Below are 15110 nucleotides of genomic sequence, written 5' to 3' on the forward strand. Positions count from 1 at the left end.
CTACTGCCATGACACTCTCTCGGCCACTCCGACCAACTCCCCTTTGGGCTAAGTCATGGCACTGGTAGAAAAAGGGCCTATAGTCCCGGTTCGTAAGGGCCTTTAGTCCCAGTTCCTGAACCGGGACTAAAGTGTCGGTACTAATGCCCTGTACCTTTATTCCCGGTTCAATCCAGAACCGGGACTGATGGGCCTCCACGTGGGCAGTGCGCAGAGCCCAGGCAGGAGACCCTTTGGTCCCGGTTGGTGGCACCAACCGATACCAATAGGCATCCACGCGTCAGCATTTCTGTGGGTGGGGTTTTTGTTTTTTTTTGAAAGGGGGGGTGGGGTTTTTGGGGGGTTAATTTAGGTGTTTCATATATTGTGTTAGCTAGCTATAATTAATAGAGAGAAGTGTCCTCTCTTATGTCTGTGCTTGGTCGACGCTACATACTATACATACGTATAGAGAGGACTAGACACGCTAGTTAGCTAGTAAGCAAACGAAGGAAACAGAAGATCGTCATGAACATATATGCATACAGAGAGAAGTGATATCGACCACCTCTCCTTCTCCGAGAGATTGGTCGAACAACAAGTTCTCGTATATCTATCCGACACTACCGGCTACATATATACAATAATTATCTCTTACAAATATAATCATACGGACTCATGGTCCACATAGTATTCTCCGTCTTCAGTGATCACTTGGTCAAGAAAGAATGCCGCCAATTCCTCTTGAATTCCTCGCATGCGAGCTGGTGCTAGGAGTTCATCCCGCTTCCGAAACATCTACTTTGAAGAAGGGGGTCAATACATATATATATGAATGAATGAAACTCAATACAAATGATGGTAATAAAATAAAATTGTGAATGTTGTTATTTACGTACTTCATATTGTTCGTCAGAGTACCCGCCCCGCTCACAGGTCGTGTGGCGGATGGACTCGCAGACGTAGTATCCATAGAAATCATTCCCTTTTTCCTGCCACAACCACTTTACAAGAAATAGAGGTCAATCAAACTGATAAGCAAGAATGTTGTATGGTATTGATGAAACTAGCACTTGAATCACTAGGAGATGCGCGGAACATGCTACTATAGTACTTACTTTCGGGTGTCTAAATTCCAGCTCCTTCGGCAGTCCCGAAACTTTTTTGGTGAATTTTCTCCAAACCCTGCCGGACAAAGAAAACAATTACTTGATATCAGGAAATGAACAAAGTTGCTGATATGGTGGATAATGATCGATTTAACTTACTTCTTGAGGATTTCAGTCATGTCCGCATACTCCTGGGGATCTTTTCGTTTAGAGTCCAAGACGGTTACTACTCCCTGCTCAAGCCTAATCTCTAGGAGAATATAGTGGAAACTGCACACGCATGCATAACTCATCAATTACATTACTATAACCTGGACTAATATATAAGGGAAACCGAATATGCACAAGACAGTAACACTCACTTGAAATTGTAAGGAAAGAGTATATATCTTTGTTTTCATTTTTTTTGAATGATCGTAGCAAGTTGGCCTCCGTATCTCCGGGACGATGTTGAACCTCAGTTGCATCTATGAGATATGAGTTAACGAACCCAATATCACCGATTTGTCTTTTCTTCAATTCGGCGATCTTCATTCTGCATAATATAGTGAGGATAATTATAAATACATGCACTGAAAGAGATGAGCTATATAGAGAGACTTAATGACAGAAGTAGTAGTACTTACAGACAGTAGCAGGTGATCGTTGTTTTATCGAGGGCCAATTGATTGAAAAACTGATATAACTCCTCAAATGGAATAGGCAACAGTTCAATTCCAACGAGGTCATGCTCCGGTTTAACTCTCGCATACAAAGTACTCCTCCCCCCAGACTCTCTACAGATTTTCAAGTACCAATCATGTAATCTTCGCATCATCGTTGTTAAAGATTTTTCATCTTTGACGAGAGGCTTCCCGTACTCATATCTCTGTATCTGCACCTCCATGGGATCATAATGTACATCGTCAGGCAGGTAATCGTCAACATTGCCATAACCGGGCACCATCCTCGGATCGACGATGTCGCTAGGCACCTTGAGGGGGGGGCACGATTGCTTCTCTTGTTTGCCGAGCTGGGCAATTTGTTTCCCAGCTGCTCGTAGTTCTTTCAGCCTTTGATCACTGACTGTACTTCCCGACCGCTCCACTTCGGCCCATGTCTTTGCAATAATGCGCTCATAGTTGCCTTTCGGCGGAGACTTGGGTGGTTTTTCCAGGGCAGCCAGAGTGCGCTTCACTTTCACTGCATCTACCTTCTCCTCCGGAGGTGGATGTCTCTTTGCTCTCAACCCTTGAAACCAGTCATCCACTTCGGTTCGCGCGATCTCGGCGTTCTCCTCCGGGGTCCTCTCATATGGTAACTTCTGTGGAGTCTTCAGAGAAGGATCGTATCTGTATGTCCTCCCGCCTCTGGTTGTACTGCTAGACGCTGACCGAGCAGACGGAACGGTTGTCTTCTTTACTTGCTTACGAGGCGGAGGAGAAGGACTACGACGCGCCGGAGCGGCTGGAGCGGCGGCAGGTCTCTTCCGCCCTTGCTGACGAGGCGGAGAAGGAGGAGGCTGGCTGCTCGGGCGCGTCGGCGCAGGCGGAGAAGGAGGCGGAGTGCCGCCACGCGCCGGAGAAGGAGCCGGCCAAGGGCCCTGATCGTCACTCGCCGGAGGAGGAGGCGGTGGAGGAGGCGGAGTGCCCTGACTCGCCGGGGGAGGAGGAGGAGGCAGAGGCGTCCAGTTCGGAAGGTTGATGGGCTCCTTCCGCCATAGGCATGGAGTCTTCAGAGCAGACCCCAGCCGAGTCTCCCCTTCACCGGTAGGGTGGTCAAGATGGAGGTCCTCAAATCCCTCCGTTATTTCATCCACCATCACCCTAGCATATCCTTCTGGAATCGGCCGGCAGTGAAAAGTTGTGCCGGGTTCAGTAGGATAAACAGAGCCAACAGCCGCCTTGACCTTCAAATTCATAGATTGCGTCATAAGGTGGCAATTTTGAGACTCCGTGATAGCATCCACGGGATAGCTGGCAGGAGCCATCAAGGCATGCTCCGGCTGAAGCAGCTCGGTGGAAGCCATGCTGCTTCTGCGCTGAGATGGCGGGGTAGCTTCGGGGGAGGCTTTGGCAGTACGTTTGCTACGATTTGCTTGTCGTTCCTCTATCGCGTCTACCCTTGCTTGCAGCGCCTGCATTTGGGTCTGCTGCACTTTTTTCCTCCTCTCATGGGATTTGTAACCGCCTGCATCTGGAAATCCAACCTTCCACGGAATGGAGCCTGGCGTGCCTCATGTCCGTCCAGGGTGCTCAGGATTCCCGAGGGCCATTGTGAGCTCGTCGTTCTCTCTGTCTGGAAAGAACATCCCTTGCTGCGCTGCTTCGATATACTGCTTAAGCTTCCTGACTGGTATGTCCATTTGATCGTTCGTCCAAATGCACTTCCCTGTTACAGGGTCCAAGGTTCCGCCAGCCCCGAAGAACCAAGTCCGGCAACGGTCTGGCCAGCTAATTGTCTCTGGTTCGATCCCTTTATCAACCAGATCATTCTCAGTCTTGGCCCACTTAGGCTGGGCTACAAGGTAGCCAGCTAACCCCATGCGATGGTGAAGCATCTTCTTCACAGCATTTTGCTTGTTTGTCGCCGACATCTTCTTACTCTTTTCCGATGTCTTGTGGGCCACAAATGCGGGCCAGTGATCTCTGATCTTCTCATATCTGCCCTTGAATTCTGGTGTCTCATTATTTTTGACAAACTTATTCAGCTCTTTCTTCCACCTCCTGAATAGTTCTGCCATCCTCTTAAGAGCAAAAGACTTGATTAATCGGTCTTTAACTGTGTTCTCTGGATTATCCTCTGGCGGTAGGGTGAAATTTGACTTCAGCTCAGTCCAAAGATCATTTTTCTGCATATCATTGACATAAGACACCTCAGGGTCTTCTGTAGCCGGCTTAAACCATTGCTGGATGCTTATCGGGATCTTGTCCCTAACCAGAACCCCGCACTGAGCAACAAATGCGTTCTTTGTCCGGAGGGGTTCAATCGGTTGGCCATCGGGCGCGATTGCTATGATCTCAAACTTTTCATCCGAGCTCAACTTTTTCTTCGGGCCTCGTCTCTTTACCAAAGTTGTGCTCGATCCGGAGGGCTAGAAAAAAGAACAAAGACTTAATTAATATGCGTACATACCAAAACAATGAATGCACCAATCAGCTAGTCAGCACAGGCTTAACTAATATATATACCTGGCCGGACTCGGTTCGGTCACCGGAGCCGTCATCACGGTCTCCTTCTTGCACCGGCATTGGGTCACCGGAGCCGTCCTCATGTTCTTCTTCTTGCACCGGCATTAGGTCACCGTAGCCAGCTTCTTCACCCTCTCCTTCCAGATCATCGGTGTCGTTGAGAAACAACGAGACGGCATCACTTCCTTCTGTGATTATGTCCCTCAACAACGCTTCTTTTGCTTCGTCTCGGGCGGTGTCCATAGTTTCTACAAATATTTACAACATGGCAATTATTATTCAAACATGACAGATGGATATATTAGTGCCAAACGTAGAACTAGCTACCTAATCATAGTAAGGAATCATATATATTAATTAGTGTCCTCGACCCCCCCCCCACGTGTTGAAGCTATCGGGAGGGGGTATATATCGACAACGACGACACTACATCTATATGTCCCTCAACGACCCTCGTTCCCGATAAAAAAAGAGGAAGAAGAAGAAAAAAAAGAGGAGAAGAAAGAATAGAGGAGACGAACTCCTCTATTCTTTCTTCTCCTCTTTTTTTTCTTCTTCCTCTTCTCTTTTTATCCTGTTCTTCCTCTCATGTTCGAGAGGATCGTCGAGGGGTCGGAAGGTTGCCTAGTGTCAAAGGATTCAACAAAACCATGTCTTCATCATTAGGCGAAAGTAACATGTGCATGATGGTATGAAGCTCTCCAAAGTTATTTTGGAACGGAGTCCCAGATAAGATAATTCGCTTTTTGGTACAAAGTTCAGCAACACCTTCCAAATATCGTTATTTGGAAGGCCTTTGCTGAAATTCATACAAAAAGGCAAATTATCCTATTCGGGACACCATTCCAAAATAACTTTGGAAGACTTCGCCATGCCCTGGTTACTTCCAGCTAATGATGTCTTCAATAATTTGACACTAGGAAAGTAACAGGCGCATGATGGTACAAAGTCTACAAAGTTGTTTTGGAACGGAGTCCCGGATAGGATAATTCGCTTTTTCGTACAAAGTTCAGCTAGAGCCTTCCGAATATCCCTATTTGGAAGGCCTTTGCTGAAATTCATACAAAAAGACGAATTATTCTATCCGGAACTCCGTTCCAAAACAACTTTGCACAACTTCGTACCATCATGCCCCGGTTACTTCCATCTAATGATGAAGCCATGGATCTTTAATACTTTGACACTAGGCAACATCTCGGCCCCTCGACGACCCTCGAACCCTCGGTGACCCTCGAACCTCTACCCTAGTTCCCGACCCTCGCCCGTCGAACCCTCGGTGACCCTCAAACCTCTACCCTACTTCCCGACCCTCGCCCCTCGAACCCTCGGTGACCCTTGAACCTCTACCCTATAGTTTCCGACCCTCGCCCCTCGAACCCTTGGTGACCCCCCCCCTCATGTAGAAGTTATCAGAGAGGGGGTATATCGACCCCCCCACCCTCATGTAAGAAGAGGAAAAAAGATCGAAGAAGAAAATAGAGAAGAAGAAGAAAGGAATAGAGGAGAAGATCGAAGAAAAAAAAGAAGTCTTCCTCTTCTTATTTTCCTTTTTCCACTCCTTCCTTTTCTTCTTCTTCCTTCTTCCTCTTTTCTTCCTTTTCCTTATTTTACTTTTTCCTCTACACTAACCTAAAATCGATATCTACTAATTAACAACCTAAATAAAAAAATGAATACATATATGAAAAAAAACATCATATGAAAAAAAACATTTTTTACATATTTAGCATATTCTAAATTTTCCTAACTCTTTTACAACCAGAAAAATTACTCCAACTTCATGACAGTACCCACAATCCATTTCACCAAAAACCTTCTGATCCATAGTTCAAAATTTTCAAATTTCATTCAAATGAAATTTGAATCGGATTCAAATAACTTGTTGAAAACCTATTATAAACGTCTCCAAAAATTTTGAAATTTTGCCATCGCCTTTGTCTTGCATCAGTACCTCACCACAATTTTTTTTAAAAATTCCACAAATGCCCAAAGCCATCTAGCATTTCATCAAACACCTTCTATATGGACAAAAAAATTCAGAAATTCCAAAAAAATCAGAAAAGTGGACAGCGCGTTGCTGCTGCTCCACTTCTCCTCTCCTCTACTTCTCCTCTCCTTCTCCTCTTCAATGCATCGGGGCCGGCGGCGACCATGGAGCAGGGGCGGAGCAAGGGGCGCTCGGGCGCAAGAGTGGCACTCGAGAGGGGGGCTCACTTTGAGGGGGGCGGCGACGGCGGGAATCCGGCGACGAGGACGGCGGGCTCGGGGCGGCACGCGGTGACGGGGACAAGGAGGCGGGCTCGGGGAGGCACGCGGTGACGGGGACGAGGGCGGCGGGCTCAGGGATGCCGGCGACGAGGACGGCACGGGCTCAGGGAGGTGACGACGTGGTCCGGATGGCTCGGCGGCGACGAGGACGAGGAGCAGCCTGGCGGCGTCGTCGGAGGAGAGGACGAGGAGATCGATCGAACTGAATCGAGAATTTCACAAGTGTTGGCTTATATAGCCAGAGCATTGGTCCCGGTTCATGAAACCAACCGGGACTAATGCCACCTTTAGTCCCGGTTGGTGCCACCAACCGGGACCAAATGCCAATTTTCAGCAGCCCAAAGGGCGGGAAGCGGCGGCCTTTGGTCCCGGTTGGTGCCACCAACCGGGACCAATGGCCTTGTGCTGCCCCGCGCCCAAAAGTTTAGTCCCACCTCGCTAGTTGAGAGGGCTCGGGAGTGGTTTATAAGCGCTGCTGCGCCCACCCTCCCGAGCTCCTCTCAACTGCAGGCTTTCGGGCCTAATCTGTCACTGCAATGCCTGTGGGCCTACTGGGCCTGCTGCGGGCCTGAATCCTGGCCCATGGTAGGGTTTCTAGTCGTATTCAGGCCATGGTGGCCCAGTAGGTGGCATTTTTTTGTTTTTTTGTTGCTTTATTTATTTTCTTTTGTTTTTTGCTTTATTTTTTAATTCTTTATGCTTTTAGTTTTAGAAAAATTATAAACTTTTTGTTAATGCCATTAGTTTTCAAATTTTATTTTGTGATTAACTTTACTATAAAAATAGTTTTTTCCTGTTTTTTTGATTTTTTTGCATTATTTATTTTCTTTTGTTTTTTGCTTTAATTTTTAATTCTGTTTGCTTTTAGGTTAGCAAAATTATAAACTTTCTGTTAGTGCCATTAGTTTTAGAAAAATTATAAACTTTCTGTTAGTGCCATTAGTTTTCAAATTTGCAAACACATTTTTAGTTTTTTTTGTTTTCTTTGTTGCTTTATTTATTTTTTTTGTTATTAACTTTACTATAAAAATAGTTTTTCCTGTTTTTTTGATTTGTTTTTTGCATTATTTATTTTCTTTTGTTTTTTGCTTTAATTTTTAATTCTGTTTGCTTTTAGGTTAGCAAAATTATAAACTTTCTCTATTAGGGCATCTATTTTCACTTTGAGAGGAGCTCAACAAGGCAGAGAGGGAAGGGCTTATAAACCGGTGTGAGCCCCCTTCGGTTGGCGAGGTGGGACTAAACTCGGCCCGCAACGAGGACCAACCCTTTAGTCCCGGTTTGAAAGTTGGCATGGGCCAGGGACTAATGGTCATGGTATTACGAGGGCCGAACCATAAGACATGAAAGCATTTCAAATGAACTCTGAAAAAGTTGAAATTTGGGATGGTATCATAATTTCACCCACATAGCATGTGCATGTACAAAACGGACAATGGTAGCATGTTCGTGTGTTACAAAGTTACGGGAGAAAGTCTCCACTTTTTCTTCGCTTGTGTCATTTGCTTATTGCACCGTAACCATGGATAATCTTCATTGTTTATCAGGATGCTTGGGTCAACCTTGGCATTGAAGGGAGGAATTTCATGAAACTTTTCATAATCTTCAGACATGTCTGTCTTGCCGTCCACTCCCAGGATGTCCCTTTTCCCTGAAAGAACTATGTGGCGCTTTGGCTCATCGTATGATGTATTCGCTTCCTTATCTTTTCTTTTTCACGGTTTGGTAGACATGTCCTTCACATAGATAACATGTGCCACATCATTGGCTAGGACGAACGGTTCGTCAGTGTACCCAAGATTTTTCAGATCCACTGTTGTCATTCCGTACTGTGGGTCTACCTGTACCCCGCCGCCTAACAGATTGACCCATTTGCACTTAAACAAAGGGACCTTAAAATCAGGTCCGTAGTCAAGTTCCCATATGTCCACTATGTAACCATAATATGTATCCTTTCCGCTCTCGGTTGCTGCATCAAAGCGGACACCGCTGTTTTGGTTGGTGCTCTTTTTATCTTGGGCGATCGTGTAAAATGTATTCCCATTTATCTCGTATCCTTTGTAAGTCAATACAGTCAAAGATGGTCCCCTGGACAACAAGTACAACTCATCACAAACAGTGTTGTCACCTCTGAGACGTGTTTCCAACCAACTGCTGAAAGTCCTGATGTGTTCACATGTAATCCAGTCGTCGCGCTGCTCCGGGTGTTTGGAGCGCAGACTGTTCTTGTGTTCATCGACATACGGGGTCACCAAGGTAGAGTTCTGTAGAACTGTGTAGTGTGCTTGAGACCAAGAATATCCGTCCCTGCATATTATTGAGTCTCTTCCAAGAGTGCCTTTTCCAGTCAGTCTCCCCTCATACCGCGATTTAGGGAGACCTATCTTGTTAAGGCCAGGAATGAAGTCAACACAAAACCCGATAACATCCTCTATTTGATGGCCCATGGAGATGCTTCCTTCTGGCCTAGCGCGATTACGGACATATTTCTTTAGGACTCCCATGAACCTCTCAAAGGGGAACATATTGTGTAGAAATACGGGCCCCAGGATGACAATCTCGTCGACTAGATGAACTAGGACGTGCGTCATGATATTGAAGAAGGATGGTGGGAACACCAGCTCGAAACTGACAAGACATTGCGCCACATCACTCCTTAGCCTTGGTACGATTTCTAGATCGATCACCTTCTGAGAGATTGCATTGAGGAATGCACATAGCTTCACAATGGCTAATCGGACGTTTTCCGGTAGAAGCCCCCTCAATGCAACCGGAAGTAGTTGCGTCATAATCACGTGGAAGTCATGAGATTTTAGGTTCTAAAACTTTTTCTCTGGCATATTTATTATTCCCTTTATATTCGACGAGAAGCCAGTCGTGACCTTCATACTGAGCAGGCATTCAAGGAAGATTTCTTTCTCTTCTTTCGTAAGAGCGTAGCTGGCAGGACATTTATACTGCTTCGGAGGCATGTCGTCTTTTTCGTGCAAACGTTGCAGGTCCTCCCGTGCCTCAAGTGTATCTTTTGTCTTCCCATACACGCCCAAGAAGCCTAGCAGGTTCACGCAAAGGTTCTTCGTCACGTGCATCACGTCGATTGAGGAGCGGACCTCTAGGTATTTCCAGTAGGGTAGGTCCCAAAATATAGATTTCTTCTTCCACATTGGTGCGTGTCCCTCAGCGTCATTCGGAACAGCTAGTCCACCGAGACCCTTTCCAAAGATTACGTAGTGTAAATCATTGACCATAGCAAGCACGTGATCACCGGTGCGCATGGCGGGCTTCTTCCGGTGATCTGCCTCGCCTTTGAAATGCTTGCCTTTCTTTCGACAGTGATGGTTGGTCGGAAGAAATCGATGATGGCCCAGGTACACATTCTTCCTGCATTTGTCCAGGTATAAACTTTCAGTGTCATCTAAACAGTGTGTGCATGCGTGGTATCCTTTGTTTGTCTGTCCTGAAAGGTTACTGAGAGCGGGCCAATCGTTGATGGTCACGAACAGCAACGCCTTAAGGTTAAATTCCTCTTGTCTGTGCTCATCCCACGTACGTACACCGTTTTTATTCCACATCTGTAAAAGTTCTTCAACTAATGGCCTTAGGTACACATCAATTTCGTTGCCAGGTTGCTTAGGGCCTTGGATGAGAACTGGCATCATAATGAACTTCCGCCTCATGCACATCCAAGGAGGAAGGTTATACATACATCGAGTCACGGGCCAGGTGTTGTGATTGCTGCTCTGCTCCCCGAAAGGATTAATGCCATTCGCGCTTAAAGCAAACCATACATTCCTTGGGTCCTTTGCAAACTCATCCCAGTACTTTCTCTCGATTTTTCTCCACTGCGACCCGTCAGCGGGTGCTCTCAACTTCCCATCTTTCTTTCGGTTCTCACTGTGCCATCGCATCAACTTGGCATGCTCTTCGTTTTTGAACAGACGTTTCAACCGTGGTATTATAGGAGCATACCACATCACCTTCGCAGGAACCCTCTTCCTGGGGGGCTCGCCGTCAACATCACCAGGGTCATCTCGTCTGATCTTATACCGCAATGCACTGCATACCGGGCATGCATTCAGATCCTTGTATGCACCGCGGTAGAGGATGCAGTCATTAGGGCATGCATGTATCTTCTCCACCTCCAATCCTAGAGGGCATACGACCTTCTTTGTTGCGTATGTACTGTCAGGCAATTCGTTATCCTTTGGAAGCTTCTTCTTCAATATTTTCAGTAGCTTCTCAAATCCTTTGTCAGCCACAGCATTCTCTGCCTTCCACTGCAGCAATTCTAGTACGGTACCAAGCTTTGTGTTGCCATCTTCGCAATTGGGGTATAACCCTTTTTTGTGATCCTCTAACATGCGATCGAACTTCAGCTTCTCCTTTTGACTAATGCATTGCGTCCTTGCATCGACAATGACCCGGCGGAGATCATCATCATCGGGCACATCGTCTGGTTCCTCTTGATCTTCAGCAGCTTCACCCGTTGCAGCATCATTGGGCACATCTTCTGTTTCCTCTTGATCTTCACCAGCTCCCCTCGTTGCAGCATCACCGTATTCAGGGGGCACATAGTTGTCATCGTAGTCTTCTTCTTCGCCGTCTTCCATCATAACCCCTATTTCTCCGTGCCTCGTCCAAACATTATAGTGTGGCATGAAACCCTTGTAAAGCAGGTGGGAGTGAAGGATTTTCCGGTTAGGGTAAGACCTCGTATTCCCACATTCAGTGCATGGACAACACATAAAACCATTCTGCTTGTTTGCCTCAGCCGCATCGAGAAACTCATGCACGCCCTTAATGTACTCGCGAGTGTGTCTATCACCGTACATCCATTGCCGGTTCATCTGCGTGCATTATATATAATTAAGTGTCCAAATTAATAGACGTTCATCATCACATTAAAACCAAAGTGCATACATAGTTCTCATCTAACAACATATAGCTCTCCAGAGCATCTAATTAATTAAACCATACATTGAAACTATGTAAAACATTTTAATGCGAAAACAAATGCGATCATAATCGCAACCAAGGTAACAATTGATCCAACGGCATAATGATACCAAGCCTCGGTATGAATGGCATATTTTCTAATCTTTCTAATCTTCAAGCGCATTGCATCCATCTTGATCTTGTGATCATCGACGACATCCGCGACATGCAACTCCAATATCATCTTCTCCTTCTCAATTTTTTTTATTTTTTCCTTCAACAAATTGTTTTCTTCTTCAACTAAATTTAACCTCTCGACAATAGGGTCGGTTGGCATTTCCGATTCACATACATCCTAGATAAATAAAATCTATGTCACGTTGGTCGGCATAATTTTCATAAGCAATAAATGAACCAATAGTTATAAAGATAATATACATACCACATCCGAATCATAGACAGGACGAGGGCCGACGGGGGCGGATACCAAAACCATCGCACTATATAAGATGCAATAATAAATGTAAGAAAATGATACAAGTATCTATCTAAACATACAAGTAAGAATATTTTTCCTTTCAGAAAGAAGATAAGAACAAGAGGCTCACCACGGTGGTGTCGGTGATGAGATCGGCGCGGGTGATCGACGGCAGTGAAGACGGGGACGGGGTGTGACGGACCGCTAAATCTAGACAAATCTGGAGGAAAATGGATCTTGGAGGTCGAGCTTCGAGAGGAGAAAGCTTAAGTAGTGTGGCTCGGGCATTCCATCAAACACCTCATGTGCATAGGAGGTGAGCTAGAGCACCACAAAGCCCTCTCCCCCTCGGCCAGAAAAAACAGAGCAGTGTGCTCTGCTCTTGCGCGAGGGGGTATATATAGGCACCTCATTGGTCCCGGTTGGTGACATGAGCCGGGACTAAAGGGGAGCCTTTGGTCCCGGTTGAAGCCACCAACCGGGACCAATGGTGGTGGGCCAGGAGCGAGGCCCATTGGTCCCGGTTCATCCCACCAACCGGGACCAAAAGGTCTAGATGAACCGGGACCAATGGCCCACGTGGCCCGGCCGGCCCCCTGGGCTCACGAACCGGGACCAATGCCCACATTGGTACCGGTTCTAGACTGAACCGGGACTAATGGGCTGACCCGGCCTGTACCAAAGCCCTGTTTTCTACTAGTGTGCGTGGCCCCGTGTCTACCAAAGACACAACGGCCACCGTCGTGGCCCGTCCCAAACAGGGACAAAAGCGCTTATCATCAAATCTACGGGCACACAAGGTTATGTCCGCCTACCTGATCAGGGTAAGCATGCCCATAACCTTCCCTAGTTGGAGGCACCGGCGAGAGGCACGACAATAGACCCAGTTAGGACCTTCCCATAAAGGTAAGCGTGGTTGCATTGGTCAGTTCGATATGGTGGCACCATGACTCAGCCAGCAGTTGTTCAAGTTCAATTTAATCCGGTTAAACTTGAATGCAATATGCTGAGCCATGATAAAATAACATGATGCGATAATGCATAAACATGATATCAACATAAGCACGGGGTGCAACATAATTATCCACCATATCCACAATGAATCATATCCAACTGAAAATAGTATAATGATGAGCATGAAGATCACAAGTACAACATTACTCATTGAAACCTAGCATGACCACTAGCATCAACAACAAATACCATGCAAGACATATCAACAATGCTAGCATGCAATCATTTAACCAACTGGATGCAATGGAACATGCATAACAACGGTACTCGGGACAGATGGCAGTCATGCACCGAAGACCATCACCAATATCAACATGTACTACTAGCAAGCATAAGAATATGAAAGGAATAATAGCGACTAGCAAGGCATGATAACCAGGTGCATAACAACATAGCAAGAAAGTAAGCACTAACCCAGAAGCATTACCGAAACAACGATAACCATATTTTAAACAAGCAATCATTTAATAAATATTCAAGTTGAAAACCATGGCTAATGCATGACTATTATGCAAGTGGGTATTGTGGCTTGCCTGGGGATGAAGAAGGCACCGGGGAGAAGTGCGGTGAAGCCGCGGAAAGATTTGCCGGAAAGAGTTCTCTCTCGGAGGGGCGGTTTACGTGCAAGGGCAATAAGGTCATTTTCACAGTGTCAAACCATAGTGAAAATGAAACCAACAGAACAGGTTCGACGAAACAAAGACGTGGGCTTTGGAATCACCTCATTTGGAGTTGCGAGCAAAAAGTTATAGCCCGACGAAGTTCGGGGACCGATCTGTAAAAGAATCTCCACAAACAGGCCCCTGAGTGAGAAACGGAAGGCGCCTAAGGAGAAAATACATTTTCAAACTATGAAAGTGCACTTACGGCTGGAGCAGAAGAGAAATACGCTTTCTGAAGGCGAAAACGTACTTCTGTGAAGTATGCTTCCACTTATCCACATGGATAGTGGCGGGGCCGAGCAATGGTGATCATGCAATACTCACAAGAATTTTGGTTGTGAAGGACACTATCGGATAATAACCCGGCAATGGGTATGGCGGTCCACAACGGGGCTGATGTGAGTATCGGTACTCAATCAGAGGAAGAAGGAATGCCAAGGCATCGGATTATAGGATCAACTGACTAATTCAAAGCTTAATGTAAAGAAATTTTATGATTTCCAAATCAAGGGATCAGAAGCAATGCTCTGATTAGGGATGGATAAGTTGAATAGCCTTAGGGGTACAATCGATGGAAATTTGATTGGCGAGAACCAATTCTAGTTAAAAGAATGGCAGCTCAGCCGGAAAGGTAATTATAAGGATCAACGATGATTGCGGGCATTCGCAAACATATTGAATCAATAGACTCAAAATGATAATGACAAGGGATGCCAATAAGACTATGAGACTTATGGGATTAACCATAATGCAAGCAAGCAAGAATTCCAAGAGCAATAGGCTGCTTGGGTTTTTCGGAAGATCGAATGGTATTTTGAAGACCTTTGTGAAACACATGAACAACTGGGAATGACCGGATACTCGATAAGTGCGAGGTATTATCCAAGGGTATTCATGTGGCTAAGAATTGTAAGGCAGTAGGCACACAGTATTCTCAGAACAATAGAGAGAATTTCAAGGTATCTTGTAGTAATAAGATCAACATGGAATGATTGTATGAATGGAAACCGTATGTGGTTATCCATAGGGTTTATTGATGGAATGGAATTGCAAAAGTGATGGCACAAAGTCTCGGGAGAACATCTGAGAGTATTGTCAGAATCTTCTGTTGAAGCAGTCGATCGTTCGGACCGAGGGGATCTCCGGGAGAAAGTATTTACGATAACCTAGAGTTAGAGTTAGAAAATCATTTAACCCGAATAGGAGAGAGATCAGAGTCCCACAGTATAGATGAGGAGTAAAAGATACTAATACCACTGAATGGCGACGTGGGCCCATGGGCCACACAGCCATGTTAGTAAAATAGTTTTCATCGACTAGACTCAACTTCGGCCAAGGAGTTTGAAAGGGGGTTCCTACAGGCAGTCGGCCCTGATACCAACTTGTGACACCCCCGATTTGCCCGTACACTAATCATGCACGCAAATGTGTACGACGAAGATCATGACTCGCGGGAAGATATCACAACACAACTCTAGACACAAATAAAATAATA

Source organism: Triticum urartu, chromosome 7A (genome assembly GCF_056163025.1).
Source record: "Triticum urartu cultivar PI428250 chromosome 7A, HENAU_Tu73, whole genome shotgun sequence".
NCBI classification, from domain to species: Eukaryota; Viridiplantae; Streptophyta; class Magnoliopsida; order Poales; family Poaceae; genus Triticum; species Triticum urartu.